The following is a 27,479-nucleotide window of genomic DNA, read 5'->3' as shown; positions in this document are numbered from 1 at the left end:
AATTGCTTCAAATCGTCTCATTACAATAAAAATTAAAGCTCAGACCTCAAAAACATTTCAATTGGAAATTTAAAAATGATGCCAAAACTTCCCGTCTGGCCCTGACAAAAAGCTCAACAGTTGCCGATAATAGAGATAAATGGATATTGGAGATGAAATCAATTGAAATTGGAACGACAAAATCTACTAACAAAAGAGACAAAACATCCTCAGTAGAGCAACGAGTGTGAGTGAAGTAGCAGCCAGTGCTGGGTAAATGTTGATTTTAGCCGATTACACTCTGATTTCCCAAATGCTTTTTAAATGGCTTTTATTGATACTATTAAGAGACAGGACAGTTTTCGTAACAAATAATAGAACAAATAACTTAATTACATTAAAAATATAACCTAGCCTACCTATAGATAAAAAGGAAACTAAGCAGTTTCAAACATATGTTTCTTTACATATTTTTTTTTCTTTTCTAGTGCTTTGAATTAATTTTTGAAATATAGGTCACCTGTTACAAAACACTCTGTATAATAGGGAAAAAATAGGTGGAGGAAGTGGGGATGATGGAGCGTCTCTGAGCGGATGGCACTGCACTTAATATATTGTGTCAGATGTCATCTCGTTTCTCCGACTAACTGTTTGTAGAACACTTTGCAAGGAGTAACGTGCAGTTGTATCTCTAAGTTAACAACTTGCAATCCTTCAGTTATAAAACAAGAAAATATTTTACTTAACTTCCGGTGAACATAAAAATCCGTTAATTAAAAACATATTCCTATCGAAAAGTAAATACTTACTACTGGCTTTTGTGTTTATATGATAAATATATATGAAACGAGTATATAATAGAAAGTTATACACTGTGATAGTATCATTACAGTTTACGTCTATATATTATCTGATGTAACTGATATAGTTGACTAGTATTATAAACTATACATCAAAGGTATCGCTCCAATTAAAAATATTTGGAAGATTATTGAAGATTGTAAGAATATTTCGGCAAATTCCCTATAAATGAGTGTTTATTTATCACTTATTATGAGGCAATTATCCACAATTATGTTTTATTATTAAACATTAAGTGGTTAATAAAAACATGGTACTTTAGATATATGCCTCCCGAAAGGAAGCGAATTCGGCGAGAAGAAGCCCCACTTTGTCTCTATACTTTATAAGGGGATTCTTTCTACGCAATATTTATTGACCACCCCGGGACTCGAACCTGTGACCTCTCGTTTCAGCTTTGCACTTACGCTACAGTGAAGGTCATACACCGCATCGTTATTTGTTATTAGCCTATACATACTCGTACTTACATATTAGAAATAAAAAGTCAAAGTCAACATTTTACGACCATGCACGTGATCTGAGCTTGAATTTAGGTACTATCTAGAAGGGATTTTTTCTTTATTCTATCGAAGTGCGGGGTGTGTTGCCAAAGTTTGCTCCCGAAGCCCGCAGTGATGGCCAGGGATATTTAATATTGACACTTTCTCGATCTCAGATTACGTGTCGGGTGGTCCAAAAGATGGCGCAGAAAAATTTGGACTATCTGGGATGTGATCCGATGTCGGGGAAGTAACGACCGGAAATGCCCCTCGCCATCCCGTAACAGTTTCGGTGGTGCCACCCCCCGCACTTCTAGAGAAAAAAGAAAAACATCCCTCAAGAGAGTAAAAAATTTTTCAAGCTCATACCACTTGAGCGCTCTTAAATGTTATCCTTTAACGTTGGTACTACTGGTAAACGTATTTATGGATAACATAAGCAAACCTACTTATATCGTAATAAACCAAAGTAGATAGGGACAGAGTTGGGGGGGGGGGGGGGTGGGGGGGGGGGGGGGTGGGGGGGGGGGGGGGTGGGGGGGGGGGGGGGTGGGGGGGGGGGGGGGTGGGGGGGGGGGGGGGTGGAAATAAGCCAGTATGGTGATTGGAGATAAGAATAATATATCTGTGCGAATTTTTTAAGGATGTTTCTGGAGAACTAATTAAATTCTGTATATCTGGAAGATAGAGAGATACATCCAATAATTATAGCTTATACGTAATACATGATAGCAATAATGGTCTATTTTCTAGTATTTACAACTAACCGTATATTCCATGTGGCCTTTACATTATATATGTGATACAGATTGTATGTGCAATCCTATACGTTTTTAGAGCTAAAAATTAAGAAGATTCCGGGCTATAAGTCAATTTGTTTTGTAAAATAAGCCAGTATGGTTGTTTTGGGATAAGAATAATATATCTGTGCGAATTTTGTAAGGATGTTTCTGGAGAACTAATTAAATTCTGTATATCTGGAAGATAGAGAGATACATCCAATAATTATACCTTATAGGTAATACATGATAGCAATAATGGTCAATTTATAGTATTTACAACTAACTGTATATTTAACGTGGTTTTTACATTATATGTGTTACATATTTTATGTACAATCCCAAAGCTACAAATTAAGAAGATTTGCCTAATTTCCTTACAAAATTATTTTAAGGACTCAATAACGTATACAAATATGTAACACAAAAGTTTTTATCCTAAAAAATCTATAATACTGGCTGAAGAAGAATAAATTACATTTCAAAATACAAGCCTGTCGTATGTTAAGAGACCAGTCACATTTTCATTGTCATTTAGCTGGAAAATGTGGAGGAGCAGATACATATGCATAATATTTGTAATCTAAATATTCCTGTTTTCTGTAACAATATGTCAGTCTGTGGCGCTCATTTATACACTAGTAAAACAATATTAACATGTTGAATTAATTGCAAACAATGATGCATATACATAAATAATGTTTATGTATTCTATGCAATTTCATATATGGATATGAGTTTTGAAGGTGTTGGAACTATAAAAATGTATGACATACTCATTCGCCTATACATATATATTTATAGCTTCATCTACAGAAAATCTTGAAAAAATTATTTTGAAAACGTCATGGGTTTAAACATACTCATAACTTTATAAACAAATGGTAAAAATTCTGATTAAAATTGAAGGACAAACAAGCTATGAAGTATAATTATTTAAAATTCTTTCATGTAAAGGGATATATGCTTATGAATTGATCGATAGTATTAATAAACTAAAATCTTATAAAAAATAATAAGCAAATAAATTTGAATATTATAATTGAACATAGCAACAGAATAAATCGTGTGTTTCAAAACACATGTTCATTTATAATTTATTAAAAAAATAATCATTACTTTATGAAAGTATTATACAAGAATTTAAAGTTATATTCAATGTTAAATGACTAAAGCATGTCCTAAACAATTGTTATTTATTACAGGATTATTAACTTTGTTTAAATTTTTTTTTATTAAAGAGAAAGGTTCAAGAAATTTTCTATTACTTGTGGATTTGTTTGAAAATGTATAACAAATATATTTTAATAATTGGTAAAAAAATAGCTTATTACTTAAATACCCCAAGTTTCGTGTGGATAGTTAAAACAACCAAAATTTATCAAAATTGGATTGAAAAATTATTATTTTATATTTTTAATGCGAATTATCTTCATAGATAGCCTTTATTTCATAATTTATAAATTAAAGGCCAAATTATTTTATAAAGTGGTTGTACGTGATAAGTTGTACAACAGAAGAATGAAATGAAACAATTTCAGTACTTACTGATGAAGATTCTTATGGATGTATTCCTTAAGTCGATATAGATATCCAAAAAGTTTACAAAAAATTCATAAGGATCATAAAATTTAATACTTAAGGCTATGAACAAATCCTTGATATTATCTAGAACAATATGAGTTTAAAAAGAGAGTTATTGCATTTGATCAAACACCATATGAAATATTGTATAGATTGTAATACAATATAGTTAATATTGATTGGTTTTAGAAGATAATTCAGTTCTTGAATTTAGGTATGTCCAGAACAAAGTTCCAAAAAATAGAGAACCTGATTAAAAGGTCTGAGCCTAGCCGATCTTTCACTGTCCGATTGATAGAGTTGTAAACCTGATAATGTTTCATTGCGCAGTGAGGCTTGCCGCCAGGTACAGTCACGATCCGCAGTGGTCACCCCATAATCTGGGAACAGAAAAAGACGAAGAAGCTCGATTGGAATTCCAAACCATCCATCAATGGTGTAGATTGGACTAAAGGATATGGTGTGAAATGTTTAAACAGTTACCAGATTGTCCATCACCAGTTCAGAGCTCTCCCGAACATTTTGCTTTCCTCACATCATGTCAAAGCGAAGACAAACTTGCAATCAAATTACTTATACAATGTTTTCTAGCCAATTTTCAATAGTACTAACATAAGATCTAAACATTAATAAAGCGCAGTCCAAAAATGTTGTTTTGGAAACACAGTATTTATTGATTGTATTACAGTTTATTAAGACTGATAAAAATTCTATTATAAGCATTTCATTACAAATTGGAGTTCAAATTTTCTATGATTGATTTACAATTATTAGGCAAAGTATTTAAAAATACAAATTAAAAAATATTCACATAATTGAATTGTTTTCCTAATTTTATGTTTCTTGAGTAATAGTTTTGATATTACTCTTACAAGATCCATGATATCAATTCGCTCCATTACATCGGATTGTGGCGGAAGGAATACCGAGCTCGTCCTCGCCAATCTTCCGCAGTGCCACATCGACAACCTCATTCATGATAAGAACGTAATCATGAATGTTTTATTGAAAAAGCAAGATATAACGTCAGGATGCTAAAATTTTAAGTGTCATAGATAGCCTCCAATCCCCGACTCCCTGACTATACGAGACATCTCCAGAGGCACACCATGCGATTCGGCCAAGCTTAGGTTAGGATCGGGATTGAACTTGTTCAACTACAAAATATAACGTGTTTACGTTTTAACACAGCACCTAGCTGTAACTTGACGCATGGACAACAATGAATTGTTCTACACGATCACACGTTTACATGCAGAGGCATTGTGAATTATTGAAATAATGATGTAACATTTTATTGTGTTTCAAAACAAACTATTTTGTGTTACAGTTAAGCATATCATCATAACATTCCTAGCCGTACCACCTTACCATGCGTGAATTCCGTATATGTAAGGGAATCGTTTGTCGCGAGGGTAACTCTTTGAGTCAATTTTTGTTCATTTTTGTCAAGTTGAAGATAAAGAAGAAACGTGCCGCACAAGGTAAGTTGAAAGTGTTTAGTTAAATTAAAAGTATTTCTGGGACACCAATAGAGCAATGAGATAACACTCCACTGTAACATTAACGCAATAGGCCTTATGAAGGTCGCGTCCAAGTTGCAAAAGCTAACCTTCCCACGCCGATCCGATATTTGGCGTGCGTTTTGTCGTATTAATATTATTCTTATTGTTAGTAATTTTTCATCAAACTTTAAATGTTACATTATTGTTTCAGTAAATATTTGTAACTATGGTAGTTTATTCTTGATATGCAATAGACCGATTAACTTAAACTTTTTAAACCAATTTCATTGTTAACCAAATCCACACCAATAACAACTTTACATCGGTTTAAAACAAATCTTATCGTAACTCCAATACATTCCTTATGAATTATTCCTCATTAACTTCCCTTTAATGAACTTACCTCTCTTCCTCCAAATTTAGTGGAATAATAATCTAGTGTAGATGCTTTCGAAGTTGAAAATACTATCACTCATTACTACTGGGAGAACGAGCGTATACCTCGAAAATGAACTAATATTTTACTATCTATTAAACTATATTACGCAAACAAGAATTGAAGTTATTTCACGTAGACAGTTCTAAAACTTATTTCTGAATTGAGTTACTCACTCCCACGCCGCCAAGATTGCCATAGCAGAGTGTGGAACGGGTGTCTTCACTTCCGAGCTAACTCGTTCTCTTGGTCTTATGTACTCGCTGAGTCCAGCGAATATAATTTCAACAGTAAATTTTGCTTTAATGTTTAAGTTTAAGTTGGTATTCATCGGAAATAACTTATTACTAAGACATGTACACAAAGACATCCAGGAACGATGCATGATATGTAATTAGATTGAACATTAATATGACGGTGCATTTATTTTATCTTCACTGATTTGTACGTGCAATATAAATATATGGTGTGTTTTGAAAAATATTCAAAAACACTGAATCGCTTATAATACATGAATAATGATGTAATGGTGCGTGTACGAAATTGGTTAGCTACCATAGTTTTTAAAAATTATGTTAATTTACAGGATGTTTATTCACATTGAAATACTGTGCTATGACTGTAAATTTCATTTAATACGTTTCCCTACACTCAGATCTACATTTACAGGACGTCACTGTATAAAAAAGATGTATACGGATAAAATGCAATTGCAATCTTAATTGGTTTCTACTTTATCAGCGTAAACTAATAGACAGCACCGTTAAATGATTGGCGCGCTTCCCCGATGTTCCGAACTGATAATTCCCAATCAGCTACAGAGATGTAAAACCAATTAATAGGATTGGTCTGTTGTGAAACATTTATTATGGATTTTCGGCTCTGCGCTGAGATAAAAATAAAGTCAGGACTTAAAACTTGTTTGCCTGCCAGCATTGTGCTGCTATTGTTAGGGAAAACTTAAACGGTAATATTAAAAACGTTTTAGAAAGAGTATATACCGTTGTGAAACATCTGGAAAATAGAGGACATCCGTTTTGAAGATCGGATTGGATATTTGGGTCGCTACTTAATGTCGAGTATATGATGTCACTTGGTTTGGCAGAAACAAGGTGGAGTGCTCGTCAAAATTCCTGTAAAGGCCTATGAGAAAACCAAGAAAGTATGATTCTTGACGGAGACATATGAAGAGAACGCTAGTGAGAAACCTGTAGATAGGAGTGAAGCAACATGACTCCTGTAATGATTGAATAGATTGGAAACAATGATTATGGTGGAATCTTGTAACCTCTTACCAGGATGGAATTTTTGAATTTTAGAATTTACTTACCAGTTAGTAAAGTTTTTGCAAAAAAGTATAACATTCCTAGTGAGTTGTTTGATTGTGTAACTCTAGTAATTTTAGTTCACTCTCTTAGAGAGGGGCTTTTGTCTATAAAGAAAGGGCCATGAAACAGTTTTGTTTAATGTATGAGACGTATTACAAAAGTTAGGAAAATGTATTAATTTATTCCTTTATAATTGGACATCGTGTTTTTACCGATTGAGAGTATAAAGTCGTCTTGTATTATTTTTTTATTGACAAACCATACTTTTATGTGATTGGAAGTTGGTTTACGCTTTAGCGGGTGGTTTACAAATGGGTATATACGTTTATACAAAAATGGGAAGTTATTGTTGAGTTTGGTTAAACTTATGTTTGTTTTTTACAATATTTATTCGTTTGTAGAAAGTTTGGTTAAGTTTATCTGTATTTACCCAAATATAATTTTATACAATCTGGTAACGAGATTATAAATGTTATTGACCTATTGCAATCGTTCTCCTGAGCAAAGCAATATGAGTTTTTAGAAAACGGTAATGACAAATAATACATATTGTAACCATTAAATGTTTTCCTTGCAAGATAATAAAAAGTTGTGGTTAGGAGAATTTACAATATTTGATTGCTATGTTAAGTTGTATTTCCTTGTTAGCAGTAGTGGCCAGATGCTTTCGTGATCATACCCTCTAGAATTTGATTTTTAGTGATAGGTGCTAATTGGAGGGATGGTTGTTGTTTGTTACCACCAGCGTAAGGACAGCAACATCGGATCTTCCCCGTGCTGATGGCTGGAGGCATTTGTGTTAGACCGATAACATTTACTGTATACTCAGAAGGTATAAATACAGAGTTTAAAAAGTATCTCCGGATTTCAGCATTATTGTTATTTTACTTGCCTAAAGATAGCGCAACGGCTAATATTAGCAATAACAAATAACAGATTGATTCACGGTCACAACAAGGCCACGTGACACCCAGCACAAATGGAGATCAAGAAAATATTATTTCGCGTGGGAAAATTATTTCCTCTTTTAATGTTGTATAACCTCGTTTTTTTTCATTTTCACCCTTTTAAACGTCTTGTTTTGTTTAGGGTGTACCGTGATTATAGTACATATATTATATTACTTTGGAGCTAATACTTTATAAATCAAAACAACTTTTCGGAAATACTTGATTTATTCCGAATTAAAGTTCACCCAAGTATTTAACAAAGTTTACACACTTTAGATTTGATTTTCTTCAAAAACTTCTCACAATCGGTCAATTCTAATTAAGAGTCTGATCAAAATAAAAAATGAAGCTAAAAATATATACTTTCTCCAAAATGGTTTAAATTAACAAAATAAAATTAAAAGTTCTCTTCTCAAAATATCAAAACCAAAAGAACAAAAAAACTTGATATTAACTTTACGATCAATGTCTAATTGACAATACTCCAGAAATTGAATTAATTCACAGACTCTGTAATATGGGAAACTTTAGAAATTTAATCACAACAGTATAAAAAAAAAGATATTAACCAAACGCTGGTACGGGACTTACTACTTTGAAGACTATGGAGGCTGATAGGAAACTAATACGCACTAAATAAAATTAATAACTTGATTTAAATTACACCCGATAAAAAATAATTACTCTATATCCCAAACTAGAGGATTAGAGGAAGAACTACTGCTTCTCAACTGGACGTCTGCAACCCTGTCGTCGACACTCCAACACTGCCCCCTCTCTCTCAAACCAACCGGATCGGGAACGTATCACCGTAGACATCTCGATCAGCTGTTTTTACTTGTCCGAACCAACACACAATGTCCACGCACCGCGTCTAGTTTACAAAAAGAGCCTACTTCCTACCGCGATTCAACAAAAAAAATTACAACTACGGTACAAGGAGGGCGGTATTAACTGGATCATAGAGCGAAAATCGAGCTTTGCCACTCCAGCGGTTTAATTCACATTTACCAAAATATATGCTGTTAAAAATGTCTTGGATATAAAACTTTTATCTAATTTTATTAGCTTTTTAAACAAGTACATTAAAAATTTGAACCAAGAAACACATACGACATTCTGTTAATTAATAGGATATACTTTCCTATGAATGAAATCGCTGAACGAATATCTCATTCGCTGAACTTTTAATAAAATTACTTTATCATTGCAAATAACATTTTATTGAATTTTGAGTTATATTCAGTTAAATTTTTATCGGAACGTCTGGTATCTGACGCTGCATCAGACTTGACTCATAGAATCAAGAAGTTACACTGAGCTAAACTCAAGTTACTAAACTAGAGCTAAAATCGAAATCTAATTTAATCAACCCTTCCTACCATAGCTACATAACATTTATAAGTTACTAGATTGTTTTTAATAGTATGCAGAACGTTAAGCTCAACGAGCCATACTTACATAACGGTAACGCTAGGATGTTCTTCTTACACTATTTTCCTCCAGTATTTAGGTTGCAGCTCTCTGTAGGTTACACTGTCATATTTTATGTTGAACAAGACTTTAATGTCGCAACGTTGAGATGTAGTTACTGCTCTCATTTAGTATAATTTATAGTATGTTAATTAGTGTTACCGTTTACAAAACATAGCAACAACAATTTAAAAAATATAAATAGTAATCACAATTTGCTCAATCCTTTGTTTTCGTGCCAGACTGTTTTTTATTGCAAGATGTAAACTACTAGAAGAGAGGCATCAATCAAGCATTAAATTTCATTCTCTCAACTATTGGGGAATCGATGTTAAAGTTTGAATTGTATGTCTTTTTGTATTTTCATTGTGAATAACTGTTTCTTTGTTATAACCTGGAAGCTATATCATTTACCTCCCTTGTCTTCTGAAGCACTGGGCTGGATAGAAATTAACTTATGGACCGACTGATATCCTAACCCCTGATATTTTTCGTACTTCAAGAAAACATCGTTTCGTCACACATGCAGCTATTGACTTAGTACAATTTCCACTGAGGTTACTACATCCATGCCGTCAACAAGCCATAAGCGCTTTTTATGCATAAATAATTTTGTGCATTTTATAAGGACAAATTATTTCTTCTATAACTAATATAGAAGTAAAACAACCGAAAGAATAAATAATTCGTTAGGTATAACTTACAAGTACACTGAAGAAATGGTCTTGTGTATTATGAGAATACAGTGTATTATATTTATGGGTAAAGTAATAGATTGTGGGAAGGGTGAAATTAGTCATTTTTTAATTGGAAAAGTTTCAATATTAAGAAATATAATATTTTATTTGCAGTGAAGCACTTAGTATTCAACTAAATTAAATACCCCTTACTTTTAAATACTTGTATATATGCAATTGCATAAGATTTATATTATTACGTTGCATAGCACACTATTCTTTGTGTAATCATTCATATAATTTGAGTCTTCATGATAAGTACTTAGCTAGTATAATAACGAATGCAAACGATTACTTTTAGTGGGATTTTAACTCTCCTTTTTTGTTTAAAGTTCAATAATTCATTACGGATTTCTCATAGATTAAATATAATAATAAAAGACAGTCCTATAAGCATATTTCTGCTCTAAACAATTCGAAATTATTGTTAGTAATTTATATACTCAAATAAAATGAAAATTATTCAATTATATCAGCTGTGATAATGGCTATTAAGTGACAAGTAGTTTTTATATTATATTATACTTAGATAGAAATAACACACAGCCTGTTTTGTATTTGTAGTGATTAAACTGAGCTAACTATTCACGGTTATTTATGAACAATGCACCTGCAATAAACATAACTACCGATACCCAAACAATTATGTGTAATTTTATAAGTGGAATAAACCTTAATCCATCTATCAAAATATTTGACGCGTGATTGTTTCGTAACAATCTAATCATGGTGTACCTTAGCAACTCAATGGCAATATCCCACATAGATACCAGAGCTATTATCTTTGAAATAGGCTAATAACTTTTGTTTACACTTTTATTTAGAAGGTTTGGTACACTATTAGCTAATATTACGTTTTAATGTTTGTCAATTTCTACAAGCGACCTTCTCCCATTTTGCTTTTATACTGAACATAAAACACAACATATCTTTACATGTCAGTGTAATTTGCTTTATATATATAATCTTGAATACATTTTTAAAGGTCATAAATCTCTTGTTCAAATAGTCGTGCACAAACAGCAGATACAAAATTAAGGACGTAAGTAAGTTTCAATTATCTGAATCAATGTGAACTTTGAGTTCAACAAAATGGGTTTATAAGTTAAAATCCTTAAACAAGAAAACAAAATATAAGGTTTTTTAAGATTAACACTAAACTTTCTAAGCATTTTCTTATAAATTTATTACTGTAATTTTATTTTAGGGTCATTCTAGAATAATGTTACAAAATAGAATATCAAATATTGTAGAAAATTTAAACAAACGATTATTAACGTTAGTCAGAATAATATTGTGATTTATCAAACCGTTTTACTGATGTTAGTCCAGTCGTATTACCTGATTGAAAAAATAAATGTTTTTCTTACAGCAAACTAAATGGCACAATTTTGTCAAATACATCATAAATAAATAAAAAAAACCATTCCGAACCAAAATCGTCTATTAGGGGGTATAGGAGGGGGTGGTTTTTAGGGGTGAAAAACGGTTTTTTGCCATTTTTGAGTAAACAATGCATCCTATTGAAAAACGTCAAATTTAAAAGTTGTTGGAAATAAAAAGATCTACAACTTATGTTCTAATCATTTTTGCCCTAAACCTCAAAAATTTCCCCAAAAAATTCAAAAAACCGTTTTTTTTTTTGTTTTTAATTTTTTTTTCTTTTACAAAAATGGTTCGATTGAGCTGAAAGTTTGATCAAATATACTTTGTTCTATTCTAAAAAATACTGTATTTTTTTCATTAAGAAATATTTTAGCCGTTATAATAAAATTTCACTTAAAAAAATATTTTGATAATTTTCAATCACCATTTTGAAACATTTTTTTTTAATCAAAAAAAGGTTCTCTGACGGCTCATTATTTTAGTTTTTTTGTCTATTTTGAAGAAATGAAATAAAAAGTATGTAGTTTAATTGAAAAAACTGCAGAAAAAAATTGAAAATAAACAAAATATTGACATTTTTCATTATACATTGTATTATTTACGTGGAAAAATTGGTTATTATTTATTTAAATTATAATTTTTTTTTATGTTGAAGAATTTTCGAATATTTTTGAAAAAGTTTAGAAACATTGTTGAATGTGAAAGTTGGATTACAGGTATATATAGTACAGGTATATAATAGTGTCCTTGAAGCAAAAGGGCGGGGCCAATCCTATTCTTCTATTATATGGGTCTCAGTATGTTTTCTAAGCATTCAATAAGCAGCTGCTTTGTCGTCAGTCAAGTTATATTGGAGTAGTGTCGTGAAATAAGCCTCGTGATTAGCACTTTACAAGATTTTTGTCCATATAAAATACAAATCGTAAGTAAAACTTTAAAATTTTGCAAAACAAAATTTTTTATACAAATTATTCAATAAAAATTATTTAAAATAATACAGATCATAAAGCTTTGTCTTTGTACATTACAATTTTACGCATGCTATTTATCTAGTAATTTTTACGTATTTTCAGTATACTACTAATTTTATCGTGCTTTCTGCATTTTAATAGATTCATGTAAATGGTGGAAAAGGTACCTTCTTGTATCATTTGTAAATGCCGCGATGTGAGATTTGGTGAAAATAAAAAGTCGAGGGATAGATACTCTTATTTCGTCAAGTAAACAAAACAATGATCAGCGGTACAAAACATTTCAGAAATTGACTGAAGCACACATTCATGATGGTTGTCAATCGCATACAATAGACCTCGATCAATTGTTTCAGCTTCCAAAGAACAAACAAGAAAAAAAATCTATCGGGAAGAAGATTATGAAAGAAGCATGTGATTTTGACTTTGAGCATCATTGTGTTTTTTGTGAACAACCTTGTAACCAAAATAGAGCATTTCGCGGCATGCAGTAGGTTGAGACTAAAGAAAAAATTTTATCAACTTTAAAGGGAAGAGATGTTTCAGAATCATTTAATAAAAGTCTGTTAGTTAGACTGAATTTTCTCAAAGAATCAGATGAAGTTCAAGCTTATTATCATAATAGGTGCATGTCATCTTTTATGATGGGACAAGCTCAACATCTTGTAGACATACATCGAGTGTAGATTCTAAAGATTTCATAAGTTACTGTGTGTATTACCTAAAAAAAATTCATCCGAGTGCCAATTTTCCCTTAACGAAATTAAAGAAGATTTTGATGGTGATATCCCAACATTAAATACATTTTAAAAAAATTGAGTGATAGTTTTGATAACGGTCTTGTGCTTACTTCAATGAAAGGAGATACAATCATTACATTTAAAAAAAAGCAGGGAAAAAATTAAGTAGAATATGGTATGAATCACGATCAGATGACGTAGAATATGAAAAAAACATAAATATAAAAAAAAAACTTTTGGAAAGAAATAATGTTTCTTGATTCAATTTCAATAAGAATTGTAAAAAAATATTGTAAAGAAATAAAAATTATATGATGGAAAAAATGCAAATTAAAAAAAAATTTACTAAGACTCGAATTTTGTTTTTTGATTTATTTAAAAAATTTCCACGTAATTGTTAAATATGCATGATTCTTATTATTTTGCTTAATGCTTACAAATAGCACTGGTATAAAAAAAATTATAATTTAAATAAATAATAACAATTTTTCCCACGTACATAATGTGTAACGTACACAATGTATAATGAAAAAATGTCAATATTTTTGTTTATTTTCGATTTTTTCTGCAGTTTTTTCAATGAAACTACATATTTTTTTATTTCATTTCTTCAAAATAGACAAAAAAAACTAAAATAATGAGCCGTCAGAGAACCTTTTTTGATTAAAAAAAAATGTTTTCAAAATGGTGATTGGAAAATTATCAAAATATTTTTTTTTAAAGTGAAATTTTATTTATAACGGCTAAATATTTCTTAATGAAAAAAATACAGTATTTTTAGAATAGAACAAAAGTATATTTGATCAAACTTTCAGCTCAATCGAACCATTTTTTGTAAAAGAAAAAAATTAAAAACCAAAAAAACGGTTTTTTGAATTTTTTGGGGAAATTTTTGAGGTTAGGGCAAAAATGATTAGAACATAAGTTGTAGATCTTTTTATTTCCAACAACTTTTAAATTTGACGTTTTTCAATAGGATGCATTGTTTACTCAAAAATGGCAAAAAACCGTTTTTCACCCCTAAAAAACCACCCCTCCTATACCCCCTAATAGACGATTTTGGTTCGGAATGGTTTTTTTATTTTATTTATTTATGATGTATTTGACAAAATTGTGCCATTAGTTTGCTGTAAGAAAACATTTATTTATTTGACCATTTTTAACTTCTATTTCTCCTGGACTATGTAATGAATTTGATATTTTAACTACTGGTATTTAAAGATATAATACTTAAATATCACTATAAAGATGAATTAAGAATGAAGCACAATAATCAAACAAAGAATCTATTGACTTCTTTAACACTCAATCTCGTTAACTGAGGGCTAAATATGTTGATGTTATTAAAGTATTTAGTTGATGTTATCCCGTCAAAAAGAGGACTCTTGCAACTCCTCAGAACTCAGCAACATCTGCTTTTTAGAGGAAATAGGACTCTTTTTTCCAAATTCGAACCCTTGCTTACAAACTTGACCAATCACCGAAATTACTTCATCTTGATGAGTGACTTCATTAATGCGATGGACAACAGAAATGAAATTGGTAAAACATTTGTGGATTTGTAAAAGTCTTTTTGCCTTGTGTTTCATTGTCAGAACTTCGACCCGAGCAAATACTCAATCAGCTATAGACAACATCATTTTCAACCTTCCAAATGTTACAGTGTCCGTGCTCACCACAGCAATTTCGAAGCACGATGCCAAGAGGCTATAGTATATAGGAAACAATACCAGCGTCAACCTAAAATTACAAAAACAATAAGAGTGATAAGGGCTAGAAACATCGCTATTATGAACACTTTATTTTCTAACATTCACATACATTTTCTAAATTTAACACAGTCAATAGGGCAGCATTTTCAAAAATGTATGAGGTTCTAAAATGTTCAGGTGCTGTCCAAGAAAACAATGAAAAAGGCACACTGTATTTAGATAACTAAGGGTGTATTGGTTTCTAAAGAGGAACCCAAAGTTATTTCGAAAATAAATATAAAACCCTTTAAAAATGAGTTTAATAAAAAAAACCAAGCCGCGGAAGTATATTGCGTCTCAAATCAGTTATTACTTTAAAAAGTATCCCAAAAACAATTTGGATCATCATCAATAAAAAAGACAGTGTGATCACATCAAAGTTAGAGATAAATTTGTGTGTGACGCTCTGGAGGTGGCGAACGAGTTTAACAAAATTATCGCGCCTGTGCTAAACCCTGGGCCATTACATCCTCAATTGAATAACACTTGAAGAAAACAATTTAAAAAAGGACTACCCCTGTTCTATAAACAATTGCTGGTCAGTTATAAGCAACATTGATTAAATAGTATTTAAAATATTATTGTATATTTGAATGTTCAATATTATATAGAATCGATAGTAAAGTCTTAATGTAAATGACTCATGCTGTGTTATTCATGTCTGCGCAACAACGAACTTGGATAGCTTTGTTGATATGCCAATAGTGAATATTGGCTGTAGTTTCTTGCCTTAAAAAAGGAATATACCTCTATAAATGTCATATGGAAAAGAGATTTCATCGTCTACAGTTCTGCAGAGTATCTATCTACTCGTATTTATAAACTATATTTATTTTAGGTAAGTAAAGTGAAAAAACCTCAATGTTAAAAGTTACTAGGTACACTCAAAACAGCTGAAACTGTTAATTATTATTGTAACTAATGTAAATAATGTTACTACTTATTAATTCCTCTCCTTCTAGAAGGGAAATATTAATAAAAAAACAAAGATTACTAATCATGTTTATAAACATGTTTTACTCGTAACTGAATAATTTATACTTTGTAAACAGAGCGTAGTAAATTAATGTGAAACTAGTGTAATTATTGCCGTTGAGTTCCATCAGTTTTCGTCTTATTTAAATTTTACTCATATCTAATTTCCTTAACTAATACAGTGTGGGCCATAAGTCAGTTGTCACTAGCAATCCTTAGACTTTGTTTTTCCTAGCGTAGTAGTTGTGAACTTGACTAAGTCAAACACTAGCAGTTTGAGGTTATGTTTGTTAATTGTCGATATCTGAGAAAGTATGAATAGGAAATTAACAATAGAACAGCGTGTGTTTGTTTTGCAAACATGGTGGAAACATGATCATAATTATAGTGATGTTTGTGATTTGTTTGTGAAACGTTTTCCAAATATCCAGCCTCCATCTCGACAAGGTATTCGCAAATTAAATTTAAAATTTGAAGAGACTGGGTCGGTAGCGGAGCTTCCTCGTTCAGATAGGCCAAGGTCTGTTACTACAGAAGAGAATCTGAATGTTGTCGCACAATGTTTTGTGCAATCACCGACGAAATCGCAAAGAAAAGCATAAAATGAGTATGGAGTAGCAAGAACAAACCTTTGTAGGTTCATTGAATACTACATGTTTTCCTGTATTAATAAATTGTATTTGTCCTACATAGTAAAATAAATATATTTGTATTTTCGCTTGTTTGGTATATAATTGCACCAAATGCATTTTTTACAACTGACTTATGGCCCACCCTGTATATAAATTGTCCAAAAAATGCAACCATTTATTTGTTTATTCGTTAAATAATTAATACTTTCCAGTTTCCCCTATGAGTGAATATACCAATCGTATATATATATATATATTATATATATATATATATACAGGGTGTAACTGAAATACACCGACAAACTTCAGGAGGTTGTTCCTGAGGTCAAAACGAACCAAAAAGTTCCTATAAATGTATGTCCTAAAATGCATCGTTTTCCGTCTGTCCGTCTGTTTGTGTTTTATTACATTAAATTTACTAGAATATAAAAAAAATATAAATTTATTTATAAAACGAACGGTACCTCATTTTTTGAAATCGCTCAAGAAATAAAAAAGTTATGGCATTTTTTCTTAACCTAGTAACATTTCACATTTACAAGTTTTTTTTTTTTCTTGTTTCAAAAGTTAATGTAAGTATTTAGGCAGTATAAAAATAAAAATATTTTGGGTTATAAAACTTCAAACATGATAATTAGTATTAAATTTTAAAAACGACATTGTAAACAAGCAATCTACATGACTCAACTTTCATGGTTTAAACAGCTCAATATGTTTTCATGTTGAGACACAGCTGATTAGAACAACAATGAATTCAGATAAGTAAGTCATTTCCTTGTTTATTTTTTGACAAGATATGATCTGTTACTTCCACTTGTAGAAACATTATTAGTCGATAGTGCTCTTATTCTATTGAAGATGGCAGGTTACCCATTTAGCCATCAAGCTGACATGATATTTATGTATGGAAAAAGCTAACGGTAATAGTCGCCTAGCATCCCGCCTGTATTACGAATCATTTCCAAACAACCTACTCATTCAACATTTGCTGCTGTTTTCAACCGACTTCATGAGACTGGCACTTTGTTACCTTCTACTGCATACCGAGGTGTACAGAGACAGCGTAGAACTCCTGATTTGGAAGAAAACATCTTACAGCGAGTAGAGGAAGATCCAGGCGTAAGTACTAGGCAGTTAGGAGCAATACTCAACGTAGACCACATGACAGTATGGCGAGTTTCTACATGAGCAGATGTTATATCCGTACCATTATCAGCGTGTACAAGCCCTTGGTCCAGCTGACTTTCCATAACGTTTACAGTTTTGCCAATGGTTTTATCACAAGCTAACAACCCTAGTTTTACATCATTAGTTGTGTATACAGATGAAGCTTGTTTTAATCGAGATGGAATAACCAACTACCACAATATGCATCAATGGGCTGATGAAAACCCACAAGCCATTCATGAAGGGAGACATCAACAGCAGTTTAAAATAAATGTTTGGGCAGGCATCATTGGAGACTGTTTATTAGGTCCTTTTGTATTACCTGACATACTAAATGGTGAAAACTACAGACATTTCTTACAACACGAATTGCCTTAAAATTTTAGATGATGTTCCCATGGGTGTGAGAGAGCACTGTTTGGTTCATGCATGATGGAGCTCCCGCGCATTTTTAGACTAGATGTCAGGCAATTTCTGGACCAAACTTATGGGGAAAAGATGGATAGGCAGATGGGGACCTGTATCATGGCCGCCTCGGTCGCCAGATCTAAATCCAATCGATTTCTTCCTTTGGGGCCATTTGAAAACTCTAGTTTATGAAAGACCAGTTAATACCAGGGATGACCTTTTACAGCGTATCACTGCAGCCTGTAACACTGTAAGGAATACACCAGGAATACTTGAAAGAACTCGGCAATCAATGACCAGACGTGTTTAATGCATGCATCGCATCAAATGGAAGGCATATTGAACATTTGTTGTAAAGTGATCCCTAATATTTTGAAATAAATGTTGCTCTGTTAAGTTATTCCGTATTTCTTAATAATGACAGCTTAAAACTCTTTTGTTAAATGTGAGATATTTTTGATTAATGTGAGACATTATTGTTGAATGTTCTAAAAAATTGTAGGCTACTGTAGTTTTTTGAAACAAGAAAAACACTTGTAAATGTGATATGTTACTAGGTTAAGAAAAATGCCATAACTTTTTTATTTCTTGAGCGATTTCAAAAAATGAGGTACCGTTCGTTTTATAAATAAATTTATATTTTTTTTATATTCTAGTAAATTTTTTATAAAGGAAGTAGTTTTTGAGAAATTCACCATCAAAGATTTTAACTAGCCGCCATTTTGTATTTTGGTTGAGTAAAAAATTTTAAATTTTTTTAAATTGACAATCTTTACTAGATTAGCATATGTTGAAAAGTTTAACTTTGTACCTTTAATGGTTGTTTATAAAAAAAATTTAATGTAATAAAACACAAACAGACGGACAGACGGAAAAACGATGCATTTTAGGGCATACATTTATAGGAACTTTTTGATTCGTTTTGACCTCAGGAACAACCTCCTGAAGTTTGTCGGTGTATTTCAGTTACACCCTGTATATATATAATATATATATATATATATATATACTTCAATCTGCCCAAATTTTAGACTAAGGATTTAACTACTTAGTGTTTCGATATTTTTATACGTCAACAAACTAAGAATCTGTAAAGACATTTAACGTCTTTTTTTAACAGTATAATCATAAGACACCTGGTATTTAACATTTCGTAATTATTTAAGATCCAACAGAAGTAATGTATGTACATCACTACTTTACATAAAACATTTCTATTATTCTCTCCTAAAATAATTATTTACATAGGAGAAGGTTACCTTGCAAATAATATGTTTCACACAGCTTAGAAATAATTAAGAAACTATACAAGATTTTACATAATTATTCGTGGTTGATTTTAAACGCATTTTAATAAAATGTTCTCATAAAAATAAAAAGTATACTATGATTCAAAACATTATTAAATATAATAATTATTCATAGTTATTTGGGGATAAAGGTTTGAACTTTATAATATTATTACGGACATTTGTAATCGATAATGTTATAAAATATAAGTGGTACACATTCTTTATCACATAACGATGATAATGCTCGAAATAATATTCATCTTTGCAATATTTACTCAATTAAAACTATTAAATCACGTACACAAAGTTTTTTGTTTCTGTTTTGGTGGTAGAAATGGAAAACTCTGCTCCCTTGGGGCTAGCGGTGTTTCAATTTGTTGGTGTGTGGTTTTGTATCGACATACCAAACACATGTAAACTGTTCTTATATTCAAAGCTTTTTATCGCACTAAACTTGATACACCATTTACTGGTCTTTATTACACACCATAGCTGAAAAACAGAATCTGTATAATGAATAAATGCATTCCATTCCTCTACAATAAAACGGATAAATCATAGATATAACACGCTTTATCTTGAATACAAATTATTCCTAGGAAAGATTTTGATCGTTAGTCAGTTTATTTTTAGTGGTGGTCACCATCTCAGTATTTGTAAATACATATATACATGTTTCTAAAAGGATTTTAAAAAATCTTCCAATTTTTAATTCCTATTCAATATTTCTATTTAGTGTTCATATTTCTAATTATTCAATTACGTTATTAATAGATGAATTTTAATTGGACTGACGATAGGCGATTAGAAAGAGACTATAAAGGACTCGTGGCGCGTATACATTAAACACAGGTGGTTGCATAGCATGACAATACCATGAGTGCAAACCTCCCCTCACCATTTCATATTTGTATTAGGTCATCATATTTTAGGGTATTGCTTTTTACTTCAGGGCCTGTATTTTCTCTTTTACTATCAATAATATTAAAATATTTTCATCTTAGTGGCTAATCATAAACTCTTCAACAGTATAAAGCAGTTTGATACCAGAAAGTATTTTCAAGACTAACATTATTGTTAAAGATTATCTAGAAGTATAATAGCTCTCGGGAAGATTAGATTAGTTTCTTAGTTTCACGAAAAGCTGAGATGGCAAGTGTTCAAATAGCGTCGTTCTGTTTTGTTCATTTCGAAAGTTTTCCTTGCTTCTTGTCTTGTATTAGTGGTCCCTGTCAGGTACCAGTTCGCTTTGTAGAAACTGTCTGAGAATATCCTTGCCCTGCTACCTGGAATTCGTTTTACAACAACAAAACAGTAGCACAACAACAAAATAGACAGATATAGTTGTATATTTATATTAGTTAAACACCAAACAAGTTTTTTTTAAGTTTCCGCAAGACATGGATGCGTAAAATAATCTTTGCGTAGACGCTTTTGATTTGGCAGTTTTGGTGTAAGAAAGCTGAGGATCTGCTCTAATGTTTTTTAAGTATATAAAGCCGGATGTGGCAAGTAAGGTGTGTTTTCCTGTAAGTATAAGAACTTCCTTGCTAAAATTAAGGCATCCAACTATCTAATAAATATAAATACTATAAGTTAACTTTACGATGACAATATTGTGTTCTATAGCTGGTGTAGTGTTGTTTTAAACATTCTGTGTTCCAGTTTTTAATAGTGATTGCGTTGTTAAACAGAAATTGATGACTGCGGTAATATGTCAGCTGGATTCAAACATATACATACGTATAAATTTGCAGCAACATTTTAAATGCTTGATTTAAACAATTAATTCAATCTCAACAAATACTTTACTTGAGTTCATATCATTCACGATTAACAATCTACGATCATGTTAACGCTAGGGCGCACCGATAGAATAGACTCATAGGTTATTAGCCTATATGACTCATGTGGGACTAATATACAAGATATGTTTATTGGGGTGACATGTTAATTAAATAGTGATATTGGGAAATGTAAAATTTATTTAATTTTATAGTAGCGTTCGGGATGTTGGCATAAAAATTAAATAGTAAGATTTATTTTAGAATTATAATTATTTTTCGTTTGCAAATGATCACCAAATTTACTTTGCTGGACACAACTAAACTACACGTCAGTCTAAAATCTTTAATTGATCGCTTTCCTGAGATTTGAAAGTAGTTCCATTGGAATATCTTAAGAAGCTTACTAGTTGTGGTTTCTGACAAAGATTTGCTGTCCAGGTATAAAGTAACCTTCTCTGCTGGAGATTACATTTGAGATCAAAGGCTTCTTTGGTCTGTGGTCGACCTTCCAGTGCGCCTGAACTTTGGAAAACTGAGCGTGACATTCTTTTTTTGGTAAATTTATTTTGCCTTTACAAAATGTTCTGTCCCTCATACTATTGTACAATCTATTACTATTTGTGGGCATTGCAACGTTCTCCCCTAGGGGAATTGTGCAAATGTCCGGTATCACTCAGTGGAGAAAGGGGGTGGTCCTTGACAGCGCGCCGTAAGGGTAAAGGGTAACCTACGATTAGTACTTCTTCTTCTTTAAGGTTGCTCGGTGAGGGAAAGGGCGCCACCTTGTTTTAGGACAGGTAACAGGCAGGGCTCCAACAAGGAACAGTACCCCTGCTCCAAGGAAAGTACCAATCAGGCTCCCTACTACCATACACTAAAGCTATTTTTTGTCAACCAGGCCTTTGGACTACACAGATAGTTGTATTGAAATATTCTGAATATAAGGTTAAATATAGACCCCTAATACTTATGCGAGGTTATCTAAATCCAGTTACTAGGACTGAACAAAAGAAACAAAACACTCAAATGTTTGCAATTAAACTAATTATTTATGTGCAGGAATTGTATGACATTATCACAAGTAATCCAGCCTTACAGTAAGTAAATGCTTTAGACAGAAAATAATCAACAACAAATATAGCGAAGATACAATGTTACCACTTATTAGAGAGAATTAAAAATGGCTAAATGAACTCTATTTATGGTAGGGAGCGCTCCACTTCCTCAAAACAACATTCAACATAATTCATTCATAAAACATTCAAATAAATACAATAAACACATGCAATAAATGGCCTAGACATGTAAATAATAGACGACACAAGTAAATATACTAAAGATACACTATAATGCACTAAGGTGTGCAGTTAACGTCTGGAGGGTAGCGTTGAAACCAAATTTTAAGGGCTCCTTCCACAATACAAAGGCTCCTGGTCCAGAATTAGACATCAGTCCGCGTCCGACTCACTAATCCATAAGAGCACTCTGTGAAATAATCCAAGTCTGTACTCACCAACTGGGAGTCACAACACAAAAGGCCTACTACGTCCGGTCCAGACCGTGGCGCGGAAGAGCGCGGCGCGGCGAGAGCGGATCCGCGGTGCGGTAGTGGTAGGTGTAAGGCGGCACGGCTAGGAGCAGATCCCAGTGTCAGGGTAGTGCAAGCTGGAGTACCCACTAGCGGCTCGGCAATAAGTCCACCAGGCTCCGGGCGCAGTCCAGAAGTGTACCCATACCAAATCCCAAAAGCCCTTGAACACATTCACTGCAAAATAGTTATGGACCCAGCAAGCTTCTTATCGATAGGTATATAGGTATATCACATAATTGGTTAATGTTATTATGAACATATAAAAACCTTAAATCAGAGAAATTATCCAAGTTGACAAGAGTAGTATCATCCAATCAATTAAAATCAGTTCATTTTTCTTATAGTTAGTTCATTAAATTACTAAAACTAACTTACTTAAATTACCTGATTAATATGTTCAACCAACAGAGAACATCAGATAACAACAGTTCTCAGTAGCAATTGAAATGGACATTTACATACAAATGAAAAACAACAATGAAACATTTAAAAATAAACACATTAGGTTTTTGTTAATTTGAAGCAAAGAAAATATTATGCTAGAATGTATATTCAGCTGATTAAGCAACAATACTCTAGGGGATAATGAATCTACCTGTATTTATGCAATTTCTGGCTATAAAATCATGAGAATTGTAAGCTTGACTGTTCATATCAAAGGCTAATAAACACTGTCGAAAATAATAAACAGTTAAAGTACCCTACATGTACACAGTATGATTTAACATAATAGGCAGTATAATAACAAAATTGAATTTATAAATTTAATATGATATCAAAGACTAATTATTAATAGCTTGAGGTAATAATTTACCTTGACTTTTATTACAAATAAACATTGATACATTAAGAAGAAACGTTGAAACTATTGTATCGTACTAACATGAAACTGTGACACATCAAATTAGGACTGTACACGGTCTGTTACAAAATATATGTCAATCATGGTTGTATTTTATGCGACTTGTATGTATTTATATAATTAAATACTTACTTTACTATAAAAGAGATTAATTTTCTTCGATTAAAACATTTAAAACATTGCAGTTATAACAGTTCAAGTTGTGACATTAATTCTCAACATATGTACTATTTATAAGTTTACCTCTTTCTCTTAGAAATGTTGTCAACATAGTTAGCGTAATTGGTTTTGAAACAAATACTTTAAACAAATTATTAGGTAAGATTATTAACTATTAAAAGTAAATGCCACGTTTTAGCTTTACACGTTCAATTCAAACCCTAACAGTTTTTCCAAAGGCTCAGTTGAGTGATTCTTATAATCTTGAGTAGTGTTTTAAACTTTAAAATTAGTATATTGAATTCACGTAAGAGTGACGAGAACTAAAGAAAATATATGGTAGTAGTTCACCTTGGCCAATTTATTAGTCGGCTCCAGAAAATCCAGCGAAGCTGAAGGGCTCGTAGACACACACAGCACCGACGCAATCCAGTCACTCGCAAGCTTCCTCACTAATCAATCCACCAGCTGTTTGTTATAAGTTCACCTGCCGCAGCGTGTCGTCCGGTCGTGCGGTGAACAGTCCACCGGAGATAAAAGGTTACTCAATGGGCTATTCTTTTATGCAGAACAGGCAAGAGTGACGTACGGGCATTGGTATAATTGGTACAATGTCGGCGCGCTACGACATTGATGAATTGAAATTTATATAATGTAGAGTGATCAGTTCTACATTATTTATACCATAACTCACCATAAACTGCACACGTCACAGCATGAACAGAAAAAAAAACTCAAACATTAATAAAAATGACAAACTTTCAAAGTCAAAAATCATTTATTCAACAAATTTACAAAGCTTTACAATGTTTCCTACATCCAAGCACCAAAAAGGGCGCACGAGGGTTTGGCATATGAAATATACAAATACCATATACTATTTAAGCTTCGTGGCAGCTAGCTATTTTTATCGAATTTAGTTTTACTACTAGAAATTTAAATTTATAAAAAAATGCCAAAACTCAACAACACAACAAAAATACAAATATCACCTATATAACAATTATAAATAAACACACAACATCAAACTAACACAACAATGAGCTATAGAACATTTTGCTTATACAGTTACATAGTACTAAATAACAAGGAAATAAAATATAATAATACAATACAACAAACTGTGCAAACTGTGTGTGTGTGTGTGTGTGTGTGTGTGTGTGTGTGTGTGTGTGTGTGTGTGTGTGTGTGTGTGTGTGTGTGTGTGTGTGTGTGTGTGTGTGTGTGTGTGTGTGTGTGTGTGTGTGTGTGTGTGTGTGTGTGTGTGTGTGTGTGTGTGTGTGTGTGTGTGTGTGTGTGTGTGTGTGTGTTGTGTGTGTGTGTGTGTGTGTGTGTGTGTGTGTGTGTGTGTGTGTGTGTGTGTGTGTGTGTGTGTGTGTGTGTGTGTGTGTGTGGAATGGAGAAAATAAACGTCACAAATTACATAGCTGTAAGAATGTATTTCCACATAATTTAGTATTTATTGTCACGTAAGGTTGACAGCACGATGAAAGGCCGCAACTTGAGTTCAGAGAGATGCAATATACAGCAGTTTCCGCCAGCAATGTTACATAGCCGTCGGAATGTATTTCCACAAAATTTAGTATTCATTGTCACGTAAGATTGACAGCACGATGAAAGGCAGCAGATTGAGTTCAGAGAGATGCAATATACAGCAGTTTCCGCCAGCAATGTTACATAGCCTACAGCTCGGGTGTGTCTCGCTCGCGTCTCACCTGCACCTTTACACACGTATCTGGATTTTATTGCTTCACTACAAGAAAATTTCTTAAGATACTTTACTTTTTTTAACAGTTTATTGGCCTGGACAAACAATTACAGGTTTTATAAATTTTACTTTTTATATGGTAAACATATCTTTCCATTTCAGGAGTCAATACTCTATTAGAAAGTTCAGATAATTTGGTTTTTAGCGCTCTTATCGTTTTGATTGCGCTTGTTTGCAGAAGTAAACCCCAATCTCTTACGAATTGCTAGCAGTTACTCACGGTACCACCGCAATATTTCAGGCTTTGCACATTTATTTGAACAGTTCTGGTTCGAATGAATTCGAACGCCAATGTTGAGATTTCCTTGTGGCTACAACCAAGAAAATGTGTCAAAAAGTATATATTTATTGCCATTGTAATATATTACGGATTTAGTACTTTTTTATACAGTTCTTTATGTCTTGTTTCCTTCATCAAGGGAATGTATACACACAACGGTTTAAGAGGCGTACTTCTGTCAAAAGACATCTGAGAAGAGTTTTTGTAGTAGCCTATAAATTGTATAAAAGTGATAGATAGTAACGCTATCTCTATCTCTATCTTTAATAGTACTAACCAATCACTACAAACTTAATATTTGCATACTATATATAATGTATATCATATATAGTACATTAATCAAGTTCATATGGGATAAGAGATAACTATTTTTATTTTATTGATTGAACTCTTTCAAGTTCCGCTCATGGGGGTTGAAAAAAATCTTTCTTAGATGCTAAACATAACTTAATAAAACCAATATATTTTATTATATTCTTGAAAGTTAATTGAAAACCTCATGTAAAATTGTAATTATTACCGTCGAAATCATCCAGGAGAATTTTGTTATCTTCATTCGATATTAAGTAATTATTTAAGCAAATTTAGGAAAGGATACTGTCGGGAAACGAGCAAAACATAGGAAGATAATACTAAATTACTAATTATCATAGACTTAACCATAATTAGGGAGCTAAATATGTTATAAGGGGTTTGCTTGGTCTTCTTCGGCTGCATATAGATCTACTAACTTTCTTTTAACCACAGTACTCTTCTGCGAATTTTATTTAGCTTCTTAGTTCTTTGTCAGCAAAGTACGTACACTTCTGATCTAGTATTTAAATACTGTAGCTTGTTAACGTACGAGTATATCATCCTGGTTCCAGCCCCAGATCCTTAATTGTATATATATATATATATATATAATATATATATATATATATTACATAAGCCAAAATTAAAATAAAATAAGATAATCTTCTGTTATTAGTGTCAGACACGAAAAATCACGTTAACCAAAGTTTTTTTCAATATTCCAACAAAACAAACAAAGCTGATATACGGTATAATAAAAAGACCAGCTGATAGACCGACTATTCATTCCTCCCTGCTAATTTTTCGCAATGCCCAAGTACGGTGTAAAATATAGCTTTAATTTTTCCTAATTGCTGTGTCATAAAAAATACAACAAGGTGTACAGGGCACTCAAGCATATATCTGACTGTTTAGCCTGATTACGAATAAACACTCCAAAGAAGCCTCGCCATATTAAATTATAAACGACACCATGGCCATAAAACAAAAAACTAAACTCAACCCCTTCCCAACCATAACTATACACAATCCTTTTTCTCAGATGATGTGTCACGTTACCACGAAGTGCCCATGTTGGATTTTCCTAACCTGTAACCTACTATAAAAGGAATAATTATAACTAGACATAGTGTGTACTTGCTCTAATCGTTCTAGAACCCCAGTTAAATGTTTTAGAGTTCTATTCTTAACATGCATGACATGGGCGAGCTCATTTCCACATGATTAGGTATTAGTTTTTTGTGTATGCTTAACCTTACATCTTAGGTTTCTAACATCTGAAACGTGTAATAGATTCCAGTA

This window comes from Homalodisca vitripennis, chromosome 7 (genome assembly GCF_021130785.1).
Source record: "Homalodisca vitripennis isolate AUS2020 chromosome 7, UT_GWSS_2.1, whole genome shotgun sequence".
Taxonomy (NCBI): domain Eukaryota; kingdom Metazoa; phylum Arthropoda; class Insecta; order Hemiptera; family Cicadellidae; genus Homalodisca; species Homalodisca vitripennis.
This window is presented reverse-complemented; position numbering follows the sequence as displayed.